This window comes from Lolium perenne, chromosome 2 (assembly GCF_019359855.2).
Source record: "Lolium perenne isolate Kyuss_39 chromosome 2, Kyuss_2.0, whole genome shotgun sequence".
Classification (NCBI taxonomy): Eukaryota; Viridiplantae; Streptophyta; class Magnoliopsida; order Poales; family Poaceae; genus Lolium; species Lolium perenne.
The window spans coordinates 76,244,544-76,266,165 of NC_067245.2; positions in this window are offsets into that span (position 1 = coordinate 76,244,544).

The following is a 21,622-nucleotide window of genomic DNA, read 5'->3' on the forward strand; positions in this document are numbered from 1 at the left end:
GCTCCTATTAGAACTTTCAATCACTTCATAATTTGTTCAGATAGGATTCAAGCTCTAATCCAGTCTAGGTTCACAACAACTCAGCAATTTTCGGGCAAATTATGTCTTCGAGTGGCAGCCGCTCCTGCCCCAACTAAACAAGTAACTCCAAACGTCATTTTCCATGCTTTATTCTCCATCACTGAATTCATCACAAAACACAAGGAAAATCGGCGGTTTCCATCCTACGAATTTTGTATCACATAGGAAGCACTGTTCTGCTGAGTCTTATCGAAGTTTTTTCTCTTTTCTTATCTTTTGGAGATGAATCTCCAAGATTTCGACATTGGCCTTCAACTAGAGAAGAAGCACTCACTTTATCTTATGGTTTTCTCGGTGTAGTTATGGTGCATGAGTTCATGTCAATGCAGCGAGGAGTAAAGAAGAGCATTGGAGGTATGCATTATATGGTTTGTTCCCTAATTAAAAGCCATGGAGCTTTTCTTTTTACATGGTTTTCCTTTGTGAGTTATGACCACACAATTCCAATTTCTATTGCCTTCCTTTTTCCCTTGGTGGCATTTAGCTTATGTACTTGCAGAAATTGATTTTGAAGATTGGAGTGCAGTCTGAAGATATGAAATTTGGCACGCTATACAGCTTTATTTCGAGCACATACCAGAGTATACACTTTAATTTTACCTGTCGTTAGAATATAATAGACGAGGGTTGGTTGTTAATTCTATAGTAAAGGAGCCAATTATTTCAAATAAAAGCGTGAATACAAGCAACTATTACTAAGGATCACATCATTGGATCAAAACAAAGCAAGCGGTATAATACCACAAACAGAATGTGTAGCCCATAAAATAGTTGGAATATATTTTCTTAAACCGCACATAAAAAACCATATTGTCACTCTTATCCAAGAAGTGTTCCACTGAATGAATAGGAAAGCTATATCCAGAGAACAATAAAGCTTTTAAATAAGCATGTGTGATCAAATGAAATAAAGCAATTTGACATGAACCAATAACTAAGCTAAGCTAACATTACATAACCCAATTGAGACATTGTAGAACATGTTAAGTTACTTTTTAATATATTCCTGACACTAGTGGAAAACAGGCCATTTGATCCGGGTGGTAAGCGCCTTTTGTCGCGGGCGGCCAGCCGCAACAAGAGAGGCGCGACAAAAGGGTCCACCTTTTGTCCCGGGTCGCTTACGACCCGCGACATAAGGTCCACCACGTGGCAGGCTTGGGGCGCGCAGGGGACAGACCCTTTTGTCGCGGGCGGTATTACCACCCGCGACAAAAGGCCCTCTACGTGGCGCGCGCACAACGCTGCTGCTTTAGGGTTTGAGGGGTGCAGCACCCCTCCCCCCCGCCACCGACCGCCTGTTATTTCATTTTTTTCGTTCGAAAATAAAAGTTGCATATATTTGTACGCTACTAGAAGTTGTACACGTTCATTCATTATATATATATATATATCGATCAAACAAATATTGGAAGCAAAAGTCGATTCCCCTTACACATATTCGTAGATTCCCTACATATATACATGGAGCTCACGATCGACAAGCGGTACTAACGACCGTCTATTTGGAGGTAGAGCATCTATTTGGACTAAACAAGCCTTTGTTGTTTATTACTTCTCTAACCAAAAGTCCCGCCAGTTCCTCCGCGATTCCTAGTGCGTGTTCCTTTGGTTGGAGTCTGTCCCGCATGAAGTCGACCTATATACGAAAATGAGATGAGTATGACTATATCAGTCTTGATAACGAAATATTGATGATAATAAATAAAGTTGTGAATGTTATTGCTTACGTCGAATTTATTTTTGTTCTGCTTCTCAGTGGTTAACATGCGAATGGACTCGCAAACGTAGTATCCACATAGATTCGTCCCTTGTGACTGCTGGGGGCACGGTACAGGAGTAAATGTTAGCTTCTTTGCAAAGGTAATCTCCTTATGATGATTCTTCAAAGCTTGCCAAGCCCTGCCAGGCAAAAGAATGATTGAATGAGTGGATAATTAATTGATATCTCACGAAAGATAAAGCGCGGCGATGAAGGAAATTACACTTGGAGCAACTTCTGCAAGTCCTGGAACCCGTCCACGCCTCTACTCAGTGGGTCTCTTACTTCAACTATTCCCTTATCAGATTAAATGTCTAGTAGAATCCAGTGGAAGCTGCACATGTTATGCATATACGTCAGGAATTACACTTAATATCGAGTAAGAAAAATTGAATGTGCATAAAAGATCATTAAGACTCTCACTCGTAGTTGTAAGGAAACAATATTGAATCACAGAAATATTGCTCCCCCAAAAACCTTAGTAGGTTTCCCCCCGTTTCTTCGCGTTTATGCTTCACCGTTTCAACATGTATTTTATCTGGGTCAATAAACCCAACATTGATAATATTATTACTTTTGCATTCACTGATCTTCAGTCTGCATAAGAGAACATACATAAGATATAATGAGTATATATATGCAATGAAAACGAACATGAACTGAATGAAAATGAACTTATATGTAGTTAACAACTTACAAGCAATAGCAACTCATGAGAGATTTGTCGAGGGCATCTAGATTGAATAACTGCCAGAGTTCATTCATCTCAATATGGATCTCCTCCTTTCGGTAGTAATATTCCCATGGTATACTCGCCACGATGTACATTATGTTCTCCTTGCATGCATCAAGGTACCACTGATGCAAATTCCGCATATGTGTTGGCAGTTTATGCAGCTGCTCTCTGCTGCCAAGTCGGCCCCGTAGACAAATTTAGGAGCTATATCAGCAATGGGTAGTGCAGCATCTGCTGCAAGTAGCAATTCCTCCACGGAAACTTTACAGGCAGCCGCTAGGCTTGCAGCTTCTTCCATATCGAAACCACCATGTTCCTGGTACACCTTGGGAACATTAAGCACTTTGAGTGCTGGGATCGATTGTTTGGGCTGAGCACCGAGGAGGGGAACTTCCTTTCTCTTTTTGCCTTTTGTCGTTTGCTTGGCCTTGAGGGGTGCACTTGTTGAACTTGACTTTTTCTCAGCTGCACTTCTAGCTGATGATTTGCTCGTGCCAGCAATGTCCTTCTCCTTAGCCTTTTCATCCTTCTTTTGGTCAATTACCTTCGCAAGAGTGCGTGTATAGTCATCCTTCTTCTCGTGTAACTCATACTGCGATGGTGTGTTCAGAAAACTAGTAGCATATTCTATTTGCTTCTCTGTGTATGGCTCTGGCGCTGGAGGTTTTGGCTTATGAAAAAAATCATAATTGTATTTCTTAACAATGGCATCATTTTCCTCCTCAGTACGATCGTAAGGACGGGGGGAGGAACCTTTGGTACTTTTGGGAGGGGCGACATCTTGCGGACAGGACTCTTGAAACGCTTCCGGCTGGGTGCATTCCGAGTCTTAGTGGGCGGAGGCGACGGCGCTGGAGATGGAGATGGACTACCGATGTCGTGGTCGACGTCGTACCCACGGGGTGATGGTGGCGACATGTGATCAGTAGGAGGAGGTGATGGTGGCTTGCGATCACCTGGAGGAGGTGATGGTGACCTGCTGGGACGACTGGTACTAGGTGCTATCCAGCCTGGCAGCCTGATGTTCTTCTTTTCCCAGAGAATGATTTCTCCCAGCACCTCTCTGAGTGTAAGCCCCCCATCACCTCCAGGGATATCGAGCTCCAATGTCTCCCACGATGGGACAACTGAATCCACCCCGACACGAGCATAGCCAGCTGGAATCGGATTGCCATGCCATGTTGCCGGCTCACCTTCAGGTCCAAATGCCGGTAAGACATAGCCGACCGCCACCTTAACAGAAACCTTCCTGAACACCTCATGGAGATCACAAGGTGTTTGCTCCTTGATTCCATCCAAGGGGTCGCCAGGACCGGCATCTATCATCATCCGTGTAGGAGGGGCCTCCGAGTCGGCCACGCTGCTGTCTCGTCGCTAAGATATGTCAGCGGTATTATCTGGCGGGCGCTGTCCTTTTAGTTCATTTATCTCCCGCTGCTGCTGCTGAAGCTCCCGCTGCTGCTGGTCAAGTCGGCGTTGGAACTCGGCCATCCGGTCATTCTGCACCTCCAGCTGGCGTTGTTTAGCTCTCGCTCGGCTTCTATAAGTCTCCGCGTCGGCCGGAAACCCAAGCGACCACGGAACACTAGGGCCGAAGCCTCTTGTTCGTCCTCCCTTCTCAGGATTACCGAGGACAAGCATCAGCAAGTCTTTCTCTCTATCGGGAGCAAACTTTAGTTTTCCCGCCTTTATATCTGTCGTCACTTCAATCCATTTTTGCCTGGGTACCCTAACCCTGGTGTCACTTTCAATAATGTTCCCTGTCTTCATGTCATACTCACAGCCATGCGCGAGGAACCAATTTCGAGCCCTAGTGTCCCATCCTTCTCGCGTGGGTTCTGGAGTGATCCCTTTCAGCTCCATCTCAGCCTCTTGTGCATCCCACTTAGGCATGGCTACTCCGTAGCCCCCTCGCCCCGTATGATGGTGATATTTCTTTTCGTTTGCATTCTTCTTGTTTTTCGTTGACAGGTTCACAGCCTCCTCTGATTCTTTGTACCTCACAAATTCTTCCCAGTTATGCTCCTGCTTCGCTAGGTAGTTCTCGAATAATGGAGGCTTCTTGTCTTTCTTATAATTTTTCCATAACCGGTTCTTATACGCCCGGAAAAGTTCCCCCATCTTCTTAAGAGCCCATTTCTTCACTAGCGCCCTCTGCTTAGCATTCTCAGACTCCGATCCCAAATCTGGCAAAGTGAAATGTGCCATGAGGTCGGTGAAAAGTGTGTCTTTGTACCTATCGGCAACCTGATTTTCGGACACATTCTTGGCCTTGTTCCATTCTCTGATAGTGATCGGGATACGATCTCTAACCACAACTCCGCACTGATTTTTAAATGTCACTCCGACATTCGCGGGTACCACCGGTTGGCCTTCCGGTGATATAGCTTCAATTGTGAAGTGGTCTTTTTTGGTCAACTTCTTTGCCGGGCCTCGTTTCTCTATCTTATCTTCGGAGGCCTAAGAGAATACATATAGAATTGCATTAATGCCTCTATACTAATGCCTCAATACATATGTACATATAGAATTCCATTAATACCTCGTCATGACCGGAGCCGTCGGCTTCTCCGTCAACGGAGCCGTCGGCTTCTCCATCACCGGAGCCGTCGGCTTCTCCATGACCGGAGCCGTCGGCTTCTCCATGACCGGAGCCGCGGGCTTCTCCATCACCGGAGTCGCGGTCTTCTCGGTCGGCTTCTGTACCATCGCGGATTATGTCCGCGAACATGTCTTCCTGTTCCAAGTCTCGTTCGAATGGATCCATTGTTTCTGCAAAAGAATTAAATCGATAAGTACATGTTCTAACCCTAACCCTAATCAAACACTAACCGAACCCTAACCCTAATCAAACACTAACCAAACCCTAAGCCTAATCGGCGACACGTGTTTGCGAGAGGGAGAGGGTGTCGACGACGCGTGTTTGCGAGAGGGAGAGGGTGTCGGCGACGCATGTTTGCGAGAGGGAGAGTGTGTCGGCGACGCGTGTTTGCGAGAGGGAGATGGCGCGTGTTTGCGAGAGGGAGAGGGTGTCGGCGACGCGTGTTTGCGAGAGAGAGAGAGGGTGTCGGCGACGCGTGTTTGCGAGAGAGAGAGAGAGAGAGGGTGTCGGTGGACGCGTGTTTGCGAGAGAGAGGGTGTCGGCGATGCTAGTTTGCGAGAGAGGGTGTCGGTTTGCGAGAGAGGGTGTCGGTGTCGGTGGAGAGAGGGTGTCGGCACAAACTAAATCCATAAAGCAAATACATATACTAAAAAACCGTAAATACATATACTAAACATTTTTCTAAACTAAACATTTTTCAACCTAAAACTAATCAATTAACTAACTAAACCTAAACTAACTAACTAAACCTAATTAAACTAACTAACTAATTACATAACTAAAACTAACATACATTACATACTAACTAAATTAACTCAATTACATTACATACTAACTAAACCGGCCTAAAACTAACTAACTAATTACATTACATACTAACTAATTAACTCAATTACATTACATACTAACTAACTAACTAATTACATTACATACTAACTAATTAACTCAATTAAGTATAAAAAAATGAAAAAAAAAGGCAGGGCGCCCGAGCAGGCGCGGCGGCGCTACCTCTAGCTTGCAGACGGCGGCGCGCGCTGGAAGCTGAGGCGCCGGCGGCCCGAGGACGCGCGCGCAGGTGGCGGCCGGCCCGCGGCGCAGAGATGAGGGCGCAGCGGCGGCCGAGGCGCGGCGCGCGGCGCGGCGCGAGAGGCGGCAGAGAGCGCGGCGGCCCGAGAGGAAGAGGCGGGGCGGCGCAGAGGCGGCGGCCGGAGGCGAGGAAGACGCGGCGGCGCGGCGATTTTTGGCAGCCTGACGGCGTCTCTTCGTCTAGGATTGGCCTCCATGAGTCGCGGGTGGCGGCTCCGCCCGCGACGGCCCCTCTTATACCCACCCCCTTTTGTCGCGGGTGGGGGCTCGACCCGCGACAAAGACCCCCTTTTGTCGCGGGTCAAGCCCCCACCCGCGACAAAAGGGGGGTCCTTTGTCGCGGGTCCAGCCCCCACCCGCGACAAAAGGCCTTTGGGGCTGATCCGCGGCACAGCCCATCCAACGGCTCTGGCCGTTTGAATCCAACGGCCTAGAGCCGTTGGATGGGCTGTGCCACGGATCAGCCCATCTATACCTCTTCACCCTTTTATTTTTTGTATTTTAAATTAATAAAACTATTATTTCAATAACTTTTGAATGGTAACTCAAATACAAATGTTTTATATATGAATATTGATCAGAAAAAGGTAATGAACATGAATATGACATCCATATACCTATTTGCATCTCGCGTCATATGAAACATTGATAGTCGGGTATGTTTCACCCCTGTGCACCGCCGCCGTGCCACACGTGTCGCGTCCCCGTGCCACGTGTCGCGTCCCGTCGACGCCGTCGTGCGACGTGTGGCCACCGCTTCCACGTGCCTCACCCGCCGACGCCGTCGTGCGATGTGTGGACACCGCTTCCACGTGCCTCACCCGTCGACGCCGGCGTGCGACGCGTGTAGCCGTGGCTTACACGTGCCATGCCCGCGTGCGCTATATATAGCGACGAGTGCGGGTGCAACCACACGTCGCCACCGTCTCCTCCGCTCATTCATCTCCGGGATGCCTCCACGTCGTCGAGGGGCGTCTGGTTTTCGTGGCGTTCGAGTGCGTCCGAGCGGTAGGTTCTACGCCGAGATACGCGCCGGTGGCTTCCGCCTCACCCTCGGCACGTACAACACGCCGGAGCTGGCGGCGCGCGCTTACGATGCGGCGGCGTGGCATTTTCGGCGGCCACGGCGCGACATGAACTTCCCGGATGTTGAATCGCTAGAGGAGGCAGAGTTCCTCGCGCCACCGCCGTGCCTCGTCGACGACGAGGACCGTCGACGGCACCGCCAGGTGCAGCGCAGGATCGCCATCGCCGAGCACGACGAGCAGTTGATGCGCCAGTGGAGGGCGCAGTTCCCCAACGATGTCGACAACACCGACGCGTTCTTCGCTATCCTTAGGGCACAACGCAGGTCCAACAGGCGCCACCGTCGGGCCGTCGCCAACTTCGAGCTCGAGAACCCGAATACAACTTGGACCGAAGACGACCCTCGGTGGGATGACATTTGGACGGAGACAACCTCCGACGACGACTGAGACTAGACTAGTAATTTATCTATTTTATTGTAATTTCAATAAAGTCGTTGTCGGTTCTATTAGTTTAAATTTAGTCGGAAATTCAATTCGGCTCCCGGGTGCATATGCTCCCTCTATCAAAAAATTATATTTTGAAATGTCGAAAATTTTTGACAAAAAATTCTACATGTACATCTCCATAATATACGTACGTTCGTCAAGTTTCGCGAGGAACCAATATGTTTTGTGGTCTGTGTAAAAAAGAGAAAATTTATCTCCTAAAAAGCCTTATTTTCAGCATTGAATTTTGTCTTTTTTACACACGTCACATGACAAGTCGGATTTTTATGAAACAACTTTGTGAGCGCGTAGCATGTGAAGATGTACGTTTGAATTTTTCGTTTCAATTTTTTGAAATTTCAAAATGTATGTAACATCCATTTAAAAATAAAGGGAGCATATGCTCCCATGTGCCAAAACACCATTCCCAAATTTAGTTTATAAAGTCGTTGACGGTTGTTTGTTCAATAAAGTGGTTGACACGAAATTTATTACGACTGAACTGAAATTAAAGTACAGAGCTCAACTGAAAATTAAGATACATGGCCAGATTCGAATGTTGGAGCCATTCAATCATAGTCGTGCCTAGCCCTATAATACTCGCCACTGTAGTCATCATAGTCGCCGACGTCATCGTCGCTAGCATCGGGGTCGCGGTTGTCCAACCTCGGCGGGTGAGCACGCGTGGGCTGGGATTGAGGGTAGCGCAGGCGGGGGCCACGATAGGCCAGGACGCTCTGGAGAGTCCGGCCGCGCCACCACATTCGACGGCCGGCCTCGTTGAAGTTCGAAGGAGGCGGGCCGTCCTCCTCGTACCTGGCAACCGCCCTCTCACGCCGATTGATTAAGAAGCTGTCCCAAGTCGGGCTGTAGTCGGGATGCCACTAGGGATTCCTCCGCTGCTCAGGCGTGAGCTCGAAATAGTAGTGGTTCGTGATGGCCATCTCGCGTGGCACACCAAGAGGGATAGGAGGGACCGGTACGCCTCCGACACTCAGCAACCAGCCGGTCGGGACGAGGTAGCCGGGCGGGCAGGGGTAGTTCGAGGCGCAAAGTGCCTCCGCCTCCCGGGGTGTTATACATACGATGGAAGCCATGGGAGAGAGTGATGAGGTTTGCAGATATGAGTCCAAGCCTACATATATATAGTGGAAAAATGGCGGGAATGCGGGAAGAAAATAGGCGGGAACGAAGTGGCGCGCGAAACTTTCATCCCGGGTGGAGGCTCAAACCGCAACAAAAGACTGGGGGAGGCTTATCTAGGAGGGCCTTTTGTCAGGGTTGGTGGCTGCAACCGCGACTAAAGCTGTCGGCAGGATAAGGATGTGTCAGTAACCTTTTGTCACAGTTGGTGGCTGCAACCGCGACTAAAGCTGTCGGCAGGATAAGGATGTGTCGGTAACCTTTTGTCACGGTTGGTGGCTGCAACCGCGACTAAAGCTGTCGGCAGGATAAGGACGCGTGGGTGGACGCACTGCTCGATGAGACAAAGCATGTAGCGCACGACGGCCTGTCGAAGGAATAAGACAAAGTAGAAGCGGTGCCGTGCCTATAAAAGGAGCATCTAGGGTTGTGATCTTCTACGCCGTAGACATGGAGAATCTTCATCATTTAGCAAGATGCTTGGGTCAATTTTCACCGTGAAGGGCGGAATTTCTTTAAACTTATTATAATCTTCTGACATGTATGTCTTGTCATCCACTCCCACGATGTTTTTTTTTCCCGAAAGAACTATGTGGCGCTTTGGCTCCTCGGTTGATATATTCTTTTGTTGATTTCTTTTTCTTGATTTGCTAGACATGTCCTTCACGTAGAAAACTTGAGCCACCTCGCTGGCTAGGACAAAAGGCTCGTCCAGGTACGCAAGATTGTTGGGATCCAGTGTTATCATACCGTACTTATCGTCAATATGTATAGCGCTGAGCTTCACCCATTTGCACCGAAACAAAGGGACCTTAAAAGTGGGACCATAGTCAAGTTCCCATATCTCCTCTATGTATCCATAATATGTGGTGGTCTGCCCATTCTCGTCTTTTGCATCGAAGCGGACACCGCTGTTTTGGTTGGTGCTCTTTTTATCTTGGTCGATCGTGTAAAATGTATTCCCATTTATCTCGTACCCTTGGAATGTACATATGTTTGAAGATGGTAACCTGGCCAACAAGTACAGCTGCTCCACAACAGATGGGTCATTAATGAGATGTCTTTGCAACCAACTGCCGAAGGTATTCATGTGTTGACGTGTAATCAAGCACTCGGGCTGGCCCGGGTTTATTTCTCGTAAAACATTCTTATGTTTCTCGATGTACGGAGCCACCAAGCTGGAATTGTATAGAACTGTGTAGTGTGCTTGATTGAAAGAAATCTTGTCCCTCCACACCGTTGCTTTCCTTCCTAGTGTGCCTTTTCCAGTCAGCCTCCCCTCATACCGAGATTCAGGAACACCAATCGGCTTAAGGTCAGGAAGAAAGTCAACACAAAACTCAATGACCTCCTCAGTTCCGTAGCCCTTTGAGATACTTCCTTCCGGCCTAGCTCGGTTATGAACATATTTCTTTAAGACTCCCATGAACCTCTCGAAGGGGAACATATTGTGTAGAAATACAGGACCGAGAATTCTAATCTCTTCAACTAGGTGAACGAGGAGGTGCGTCATAATATTGAAGAAGGATGGTGGGAACAACAACTCGAAGCTGACAAGACATTGGACCACATCTTCCTGTAATCCTGACAAAGTTTCTGGATCCATTACCTTCTGAGAAATTGCGTTGAGGAATGCACATATCTTCACAATGGTTAGTCGAACATTTTCTGGTAGAACTCCCCTCAATGCAATCGGAAGCAATTGTGTCATAAGCACGTGACAGTCATGGGACTTCAGGTTCTGGAATTTTTTCTCCTTCATATTTACTATCCCCTTTATATTCGACGAGAAACCAGACGGAACCTTGATACTGAATAGGGCTTCAAAAAAGATCTCCTTCTCTTGTTTGGTAAGAGCGTAGCTGGCAGGCCCTACAAACTGCCCTGGATGATTGCCGTTTTGTCCTTTATGAAGTTCCTGGTCCTCCCGTGCTTCCGGTGTATCTTTTGTCTTTCCATACACGCCCAGAAAACCTAGAATATTCACACAAAGATTCTTGGTCAGGTGCATCACGTCGATTGCAGAGCGGACTTCCAGGACTTTCCAATATTCTAGCTCCCAAAAAATAGATTTCTTCTTCCACATGGGCGCGTGTCCATCATCGTCTTTCGGAACAGGTCGACTGCCTGGACCCTTTCCAAAGATAACATTTAAATCCTTGACCATGTCAAATATATCAGCACCACTACGGGGGACAGGCTTCGGACGGCGGTCTGCCTCGCCATCGAAATGCTTGCCTTTTTTCCTTAAGGGATGCTTGCGCGGAAGGAAACGACGATTGAACGGGTACACAACTTTTCTGCTTTTTCCCAAATATTTACTTTCAGTCTCATCTAAACAGTGTGTGCATGCATTGTATCCTTTGTTCTGCCCTGTCCCTGAAATGTTACTGAGAGCAGGCCAATCATTGATGGTTACGAATAGCAACGCTCGTAGGTCAAATTCTTGCTCCGTGTGCTCATCCCACACACGTACACCTGGTTTGGCCCACAACTCCAAAAGTTCATCGACTAATGGCCTTAGGTACACATCAATGTCGTTGCCCGGTTGCTTTGGGCCTTGGATAAGCACTGGCATCATAATGAACTTCCGCTTCATGCACAACCAAGGAGGAAGGTTGTAGATACATAGAGTCACGGGCAGTCTTTGTGGCTGCAGCTCTGCTCCCCAAAAGGATTCATGCCATCTGTACTTAGACCAAAGTATAAGTTCCTTGCCTCACCTGCAAAATCCTGGAACTCTCTCCCGATGTTTCTCCACTGCCGACCATCAGCGGGGTGCCTCAACATCGCGTCTTTCTTACGTTCTTCCATGTGCCATCGCAACAACTTGGCATGCTCTTTATTTCTGAACAAACGTTTCAACCGTGGTATTATTGGAGCATACCACATCACCTTCGCAGGAACCCTCTTCCTGGGTGGCTAGCCCTCAACATCACCAGGGTCATCTTTTCTGATCTTATACCGCAATGCACCACATATCGGACATTTATTCAAATTCTCGTACTTCTCACCGCGGTAGAGGATACAGTCATTAATGCATGCATGTATCTTCTGCACATCTAATCCTAGAGGGCAGACAAGCTTCTTTGCTTCATATGTACTGACGGGCAATTCATTATTTCTTGGAAACAACTTCTTTAATATTATTATCAATTTCTCAAATCCCGAGTCAGTCACACCGACCTCTGCCTTCCATTTCAGCAATTCCAATATGCTACCCAGCTTTCTATGCCCATCTTCACAACCTGGGTACAACAATTTGTGGTGGTCCTCTAACATCTTGTCGAATCGCAACCTCTCCTTATCCGTGCCACGCCTCTTCTTGCATCAGAAATGGCCCGACGAAGATCATCATCAACAGGATCATCTGATGCCTGTTCTTCACCTCCTTCTTCTTCATTGTCGTCCATTGCGGTATCAAAGCATTCAGAGAACATAGATCGGTACTGGTCATCATTATCTTCTTCCTCATCGCCGTCTTCCATCATAACCCCTTCTTCTCCGTGCTTGGTCCAAACATTATAGCTGGACATGAATCCAAATCGAAGCAGGTGGCTCTTAATGTCTCTTGAGCAAGAGTAATCCTTCTCGTTCTTACATTTTAGACATGGACAGCACATAAAACCTTGCTTCGACTTGTTGGCCTCGGCCACAAGCAGGAAAGAATTCACGCCCTCTCTGAAAACGGGAGCACATCGGTTACCGTACATCCATGGATGACTCATCTGCATCATAAGTACAATTATATATGTATCAGATGCAATCACCTTGCTAAAATTAGTATTGTACGGACTATGCATATATATATATATAGTCGAGAAAATAGTTGCTAACCTTTTAGGATCAAAAAGAGGAGAAATCTTATCAAATAAAACCAAGTGGCATCCCTCTCACAAGCATTCCATCAAACACCTCTTGTGCACATGTAGAAAAAATGAGCTAGCATACACCTCCACCTTCACCACCAAGGAAAAAATGAGGTGGGGGGTGGCTGGCTGCTTCTATATATATAGGCATGGACATTTTGTCGCGGGCCGTATTACGACCCGCGACAAAAGGGGTGTCGCGGCCTCTTGTCGCGGGCCGTATTACGACCCGCGACAAAAGGGGTGGCCTACCCCTTTTGTCGCGGGTCGTAATACGGCCCGCGACAAGAGGCCGCGATAAAAGCCTCTGCCGTATTCGGAGCGACGTGGCCACCCCATTTATCGCGGGTGCAGGCGCGCCCGCGACAAATGGCTCCCACGGAAGCCTTATTTTCCACTAGTGTGAAAATGAGTTAAAGTATCTCATAAAAAGATTTTATTGTACCTTCTAGAGAAATCAAACTCATTATCAATCAAAGAAATTGGAAAATATGAAATTGTCTGTAGGCTAATTAAGTAACATTTTGCTATCTTTTTGGATAGTTGGAGGTTTTTTGACTAAATCATGAATGATACATTTGATAATATTTAAAGCACTCTCTACATGTACATCATAGTTAATATCTCATAACATCTCAATACGAGAAATTAATATTGTACCTTTATGATATCATCCCAGTGTAACAACCATTTATTTATTAGAAGGACGTGTGATAATTTATCTAAAGAATCATACACTATATAGAAGACTATGTACTAAACAATATGTGTGGAATGTCTCCAATTGCAAGAAAAATAGCATTAGTTGAGAATATACATGCCAATCTTCATGAAATGATTCTCATAAATCTTTCTACAAATTATAATGCTGACTATGACATGCTCCCGTCAGTAGTGTCTCATATATGTACTCATAAATTTATACACTTCGAGAAATATTATGGAAGCTACAAATGGCGTCTTTAACAGAGCTACCCCTTGCGGATGCACGGGTTGATGACTCTTGCGCAAGATGCCCCAAAACACGTATCCTGCTTAGCCTCCTTCGCTGCCACGATCACTGTTCCTGATCGCCCTCCTCGCCGCATCAATTCTCAAGGTCTTCATGTGCTTTAAGGTTTGATCTAGATCGATCTAAGACAGGAATGATCAATAATTTTCAATCTGGTTCTTTCCTAAATTAAAGTTGCAAGCGCGCGTCGTGATCTTCTGGCCAACCTCATCCGCACTTCCTGTTCACTTATCACCGTACCATTTCAGATTATGCAGTGGAGTTTAGCACGGATGCCTGTTTGAGTATACAGTACTAAGGCCATGTACTGATGTACAACGCCTGAGCTCTTCTCTAGATGCTTATTGAGCAGTTACTCCATGCGGATAAATACCCACATCCTGGTACGCATACTTTGCATAGCGTATATTGTTCAAGCGCCCAACTCTTATTTATATCAAGATGCAAAAAAAAAACGACAAGGAAATGGGTAAAACTGTCGGGATAAAATCCTTAGCGCCTGTCTAAGAGCTCTGCTTTGTATATGCCCTTACATATCTTGATGTAGTACCCCTCTATTCTGAATTACATGTCGTAGATTTATCCAGATTTGTATGTATTTATATACTAAAATACATAAAGGCATGTATATATCTAAACAAATCTGTGATAAATAATTTGGCAAAAATCTAACACAAATATTTTGGACCAAGATGACCATGGTGTACTCCAGCAGCTCAATATATCCCATGATGGTGTCCGCTGAGCGAAGGAACTACACAAGATAGACACTGTTCATCTTTTCGTTCATCATGTGCCACCCGGCAGGCAAGTAACTCCATAAAATTGCGTGCTAATTATTATTTTACTTCTACAGTTTATTTCTAATACCTACAAAATGCTTGATGTTACCTACACCACCTCACCTAGATAGATTTTGTTCGGGAGTGCATCACACGTGTGAGTAAAGTGGCCTAGACTAATCTTGAGCTCTGATAACAATTATTACTACTCCATACTACTTCATTAGAAAAAAGACTGATGCACATTGTGATTTTGGAGTGACTGCAGTACTAGCATGCCAACAAATTGTTAGCTCTCCAGTTCCGGTCAACAGTTGATAGAGTTTCACAGAATCACAGGGACTACAACTAGCAGGACAGAATGCTGACTTGCTGCGTATAATCTTTGTGCCACCGTGATGAGACGTGAGAGTAGTAGTGTGCAAAACAAAGTCACCCTATTATGCAAGACATCTGATCGTCCGAGATTATATCCTAGGTGTATGTATGCCATCTCTTATTGCTTCATATCTAACTTGCTGCGTATAATCTTTGTGCCACAGACGTGAGAGCAAAGTCACCCTATTATGCAAGACATCTGATTGTCCGAGATTATATCCTAGGTGTATGTATGCCATCTTTACTAATTTCTTTTAGGGTAAAATTGATGTATATGGTGAAAATATTCATATATGATATCATCGGATCGGCTAAATGAGAGTAAGGTTATCAAGAAATGAAAAAAGAAGATATCACTAATCGGCACTTGGCGCTAAATAGATGATAACAACTCAATTTAATTATGTCGACGTACCTCATAATAAATCCAATACTACCATGGAATACCAGAGTATGGGCTCTTTAAAATCACATCCCAGAAGTACCATAACATTTTAAAATGTCATATGGTTATATATCACTACTTGGTAATTCTTTGTTTGTTTAATTTATGTTATCATTGTAGTTGCATAAATATTTGGAGGTTCATACAACAAGTGTAATACTTGCATCTGGATATGCTTGCATGTTTAATAATAATAGATTTACGAATAAACAAATCATCACACAAAAATCACTAGCCCGTGCTCTGCACGGGTTGATGACTAGTTTTATAATTGGCTTAAGATTGTAGGAGAATCTGATAAATGAGTGAATGTTAAATCAGTATACCAATCGGATAAAAATCAATTATAGCCATCAATTGTAGAGGGAGTACATGAAAGCTGAAATATAATTTAACAACTTATAAAAAAATCACATTAAGGAATAAGATTGTATAAATGCAATATATATTCACCTTGCTTCGGGGAAAACTCCCGTAAGCTGAACTAAGGGTTTGAATGGCGACCCAAGTTCGAAAGTTATATTAGGCTTGCCTAATAATCCTTTAAAATCCAAAGTAAAAGGGGCATAGTGGTAAGGGTAAAACTTACATGTGGCAAGGAGAAATTAGAATAAACATGTATTGGTGGGATGTATAGAGAACGATATAAGAATTGACAGCACTTGTGCTACAAACAGAACGATGCGACAACATCATATATTTAGCCAATTACGACAGGCGTTCTAATTACAGAGAAAAATATAAAGCCAGGCCCCATCATGCCAAAAGTAATAATTAACCAACAATTGTTCGTCGACCACAACCATGGGCATACCTCCTTTACACTGACATTTATACATCAGCTCCTCGGCTACACTTACGCATAAATCAGCATGAGGATATGATCATAACAAAAGGAGATGCTATATTGCAGCTTGGTCGACAATACAATTATAAATCAAAAGCCTGCACATGAAATCCAAATTGCAAGAAAGAACAGACCAGATAGAATATCTAGAATATCATTCGTTCGTGCGAGCCGGAAAAAACACTACATCCAAATTCACGTAGCACATATGGACTGGACTGGAATTAAGAAACACACACTAAACCTCCAAACGCACAGCCAAGCTCAAGAAATATAGATCGAAGCTAGAAACGCCAGGGAATGAGAAAAGGTACAGCAGTGTTCACACTAACCTGGTTTCTCCGTCCTCGCCAAGGCCAGCTGCTGCTTGGCGAGTCTTTGTTTCTCGCAGCGTCAGAGCTCATGACACCGCCAATCCAGAGCATGATGCACTTGAACCCGCCGCCGCTGCACAAGCTCCTCTGCGATACATCATATGTTTCAGACATGCAAATCATACCCTATATTGTGTTGAAGAAAAAACTCGAGCGGGATCCCGATGAAAAAAACCACACAATAAGTGAAAGCAGTAAAGAAGCGAGAGGGAGAGAGGATGGACGGGACAGAGAGGAGCATAAGGGGCAGGTACCTGGGGGTTGAGGGCACGGTCCATGGAGCAGGGAAAGCGAGGATCTTCGTACCGAGGCGAGCAGGACCAAACCCTGTGGTTGCCGAGCAGGACACGGCAGCGGACATCAACCGCATCAAATCTGGCGGTGGGCTGTAGGGTTGCGGCCTTAGCAGGTGCAGGGAGGTGGGGCGCACCAGTAGGTGACTCCCAAGAGCGGCCGTAGAGATAATGAATAAGGAGGAGGAGGACCGTCCCGGCTCTGCTCCAGTGCTCCGCCCATGCCACGTGTGGAGGCACTGCCCCGCGCTGGTAGAAGACCATGGCCAACACGGCTGGCGGCGCGGAGAGAGAAAAAGAAAGGCGATCCGCGAGATGTATATTCCTATTCCTCCACCGCGCTGTCGTGGGAAGCACGACCTTCACCGCGCGCTCTCGCATCTCCATCGGCAGTCGCCGACAGCCCACCTCTGCCGCGCGCTCGTTCTGCGCCTCTGCCCGGCCTTGTCGGCTGAACATCCACGGCCACCCGCGCACCCCACACCTCCATTGTGTGCAAACCGACGACCACAGGCCCGCTACTCCACCGCGCGGTCGCCGGAAGACCCATCTCCACGAACTCCTACTCATTCTCCATGACGCCGCAGCCGTTGGCATCGCTGCTGGGGGCGTGGTCGAGGCTGCCGTCTCCGTACTCGTCGCCTGTGCCACTTGAGAGGGAGGAGGATGTGAGATTAGAGCGGTGGCGATGGGGCCTGGACTGGCAACCACAGACACGGAACGTCGGCTAGAGTCCCGTCCGAACGGGCGGCATGCGGGAGTCCCAAGGGAAGGAAATCTCAGAAATAAATTGGTCAAAGCGGTGGCATCGGAAGAATAAGAGACATCATCATTACCAGTGGGGCCCTCTAGGCCAGACCACCAAAAAGCTACATACACCCAGGCCATAAGGAAGCCCACCACAAATCAAAGAGATGGGTAATGAAAAATGCAAGAGGATGCCTAAAGCGCACACAAGAAAATCACAGCAAAAATTAACCATTGAGTAACGTACGTGTCTACCCATGGTTAATCCCAAAAATAAATCAAAATTCTGGGAAAAAGATGTTTGTTAAGCTATAATATACTAGTAGTTAAGTTATTCACGGCGACTGACGTAGCACCCAGTTGCCATCCATCGATATGTGTACAGTGTACTCCTATCCATCCACCCAAACCGAACGCGTTGATGCGAGCGAGCGTCTCTACTCCACGTCCGGTCGCGCCACCAGGATTAGCATATGGGCCGAGCCGAGAGCAAACGGCCAGGCGGGACGCGACAGTCGACAGCGGCCGGCTGGCGACCGACCACAACAGAGTTTGGTTCAGGCTAACGTAACAACTGTTCCCGTTTGATCGCTCTGATGGCTCCCCTGCCGGTGCATGAACGCGCCAGAGGGCGAAGCTTCATGCTGCCTGGATTGGCGCCGTTCTGAAGCTCTGTCGTCGTATGCGCGGCCGCGCTCTCGGTCGCCGGGCAGCCGCTTTCAGCGTTGCTTTTCCTATACCGGGGCCGGCCGTTTCTGCTGCACCTGGCTTTTGCCGATACGTTCTATCCTCTCCATCCATCCATCGATGCGGCCGGCTCGTGACGGGTACACACATGCTTATTTCGTTTGTGATGGTATCACATCATGTAGTGGGACAAAGTTCATTTATCCCACAAATGGTACCAAGTGTACTATTTGAAGTCAGTATCAAAAAGAACAAATTGTTTGGGCTCATATTACAATAGTTGCCCTACTAGACCAAGCGGAAGATTGTAGAACACTAGCAATTTCCACTCTCATGCAAACCATAGATGATGGGAAAAAAATTATAGGCAACCTCAAGGATAGAGAACAATTTTTTTCATGTTGTAAGGAAATCGAGACCATGATGTTTGAACAATACAAGTGTTATAAACATGATAATCAAATAAACAAAGAACGAAGAAATCACATGAAGTGAACACAAGATTTTAGCGTGGAAAAACATCTCCAACAAAGAGAGGAAATACCACGTACAGACGTTAGCCATTAAAACTTTACTACATCGGGAGTATTACACACTGCTGCTGTTTGTCGAATTAAAGCGACAAACTCTAGTCGGCGACGTACAATATTTGTATTTATATGTAGATGAAGATTTTACCATTGTGCATCATAAAGGTGAACGCCAAGGTGCTCGGCTCTTCCCCCACCAAATATAACGTTCAAACGAAATCTTGTTGGTCCTAGGATTGAATAATGGCATGCTCTGGTATATCGCTTGGCTTTGGTCCATCTTTCTAAACGGGCAGATAACTTTTGATGGAATCTACAAGAGAGTGGTAAATCATCGCCAGATTTTTTTGTATAGAGCATTAATACAACCACAAGTGCCAGTTGATAACAACAACAAAAATTGGAAAATAAAGATTCTGCTAAAAACTAAAGTTTTGTGTGGTACCTTCGTAGAGTTGTGATCCTGACAAAGGATAACGTTGATAAACACAATTGGCACGGAAGTTCTAAGTGTGTTTTCTATCACCATGACGATATTGTTAAAACATTTATTCTTTCAGCGTAAATTTGCTATCTCTATATAAGCAGCCATCCAAATAGGTTCTACCTTATACCAATTATGTGGTGTTGCTAATATTTTCGGCAATTGACTAAATAGTGTGCAACATATGCTTAAAATACTTATCATAGTGGAAGCGCTTGCCCTTATCTGGTCATTATGGCTATGTAGAAATGACATTATATTTAGTGATAAAAAATCATTTCTTATTCAGGTTATGTATGGGTGCACAACTATGGTCTGTTTATTGTCATCTCTACAACGCGTGAAGAATCAAAACCTATCTATGAAGGTGTTGATATTCTTATCCAACATGGTTGGCGGTGTGATCTTCGAATTGGCCCTTTAACACCTTACAGTGTCGAGATGATTTATTGTGACCATTGTTTTGGATTTGAGCGCATATTATACGTGGAGATCGGATGTTAAATTTTTAATTAATAGAAGGCCTTTTATCGAGAAAAAAAAAAGCTAAATACTGCAGAGGTACATCTCCGGAGCCCCGCCAATTAACCCACTGCCCTGTAACGTGGACGCGTTGTCTTCTCGCCACCGATTTTCTGCATGCTCCAACCTGACGTCTCACCGTCATGGAGCAGTTGTTTTTTCGCAGTGACTGACGTAACATAAGTTGCTATCCGTATGTGTACGTCCATCAGTCTACTCTTATCCCCTGGAATGCGCGTTGATGCGAGCGAGCGTCTCTACTCCACGTCCGGTAATTAGCTGATGGGCCGAGCCGAGAGCAAGCGTACGTGCACGATCGCTCCGATGGCTCCCCTGCCAGTGCATTGCACGCGCCGGAGAACGAAGCTTCCCGCTTGGATTGGCGCCATTTTGAACCTCTGTCGTCGTATGCCCGGGCCGCGCTCGCGGTCGCCGGGCAGCCGCTTTCAGCGCTGATTTTCCTATACCTGTTCCGGCCGGCCGTTTCCGCTGCGCTCGCTTTTGCTTCTCTCTTTATCATCTCGATCTATCGATCGATGCGGCTCGTGTCGCCGTGTCGGGTACATACATACTAATCCTTTGAGTAGCAGCACTTCTTTGTTTGTGATAGATGCATAGTGCCTACCGCATCATATCATAATATAGTGGGACAAAGCTAGTGGTTGCAATGCGAACCTGGTTCTATCGGCCGGAATTTCATTTTTGCGTGTAAACAACCGAGATCGATTCCTCTAATTGCCTGTCACTCTCCGTGTTTGAACAACTAGAGAAGGACCAGCTTTGGGAGTCGATTTATCACACGACGCGATCGATGTTCGTTTGCCACACACATTTGACCGGCAAATAGTACAAAGTATTTCCGGCCCACTTCGGTTTGAAGCAATCGTGGAGGTTTCTGTTCCTAGAGAATTTTTTTCATTTGGACATGTTATTTATCGGATAAAACAAATACTCGAAATTTTTATGTGAAGCACAAACACAAGCACAAGCCGACGAAAATTTTATTTGGAGCGAAAAGAACACTTTGGTGCGTGCTTATGCACTGACTGAGCTTGCAAATGAATCTATTTCGTGATCGAGCTGGGCTACGCACTTTGGGAGTAGCAGCAGCTAGCAGTGTTTCGTTTTCGTGGATATATTAAAGTTTCGCGCTTATCCAGTAGGGCACTCGTTCGGAAATGACGAAAGGGCAGACGTCACGGCGCGTCCATGCGTAGCCGTACGTGCGCACCCAAATACTCCACTCGCCAGGGTACACTCGCGCAACGCCAGCTGACACGTGTCAATCTATATAAGCCCCGGTGAAAATCCATTCGGTCAAGTCTGGGCTCCACCGCACATACTGGTCGTCGCCGGAGGAAAGAAAAGCCCATACCCATGTCCAACGAATCTCAGACTAGTCACAATGGGGAGTATCATATAGTAGTATCATACATATGATACTAGTGTGTGATACTATCTTCACAATGCATAGTATCATGTAGTAGTATCATAAATTAATTATATTTAGTGATTTGTAGAATCTCAATGAAAAAGTGTGTACAAGATTGATTTGACATTAATTTTTCTAGTTCTACGTGCTATGATACAGTATCTACCTATGATACTACTACCATCTCTTTCTTCATTTATTAATGTGACACGTCAGCTTTTTGCATGCATGTGATGCATAATACTAGCTATGATACTCCCATTGTGGGTAGTCTCACGATGATTCTAACGGCACAT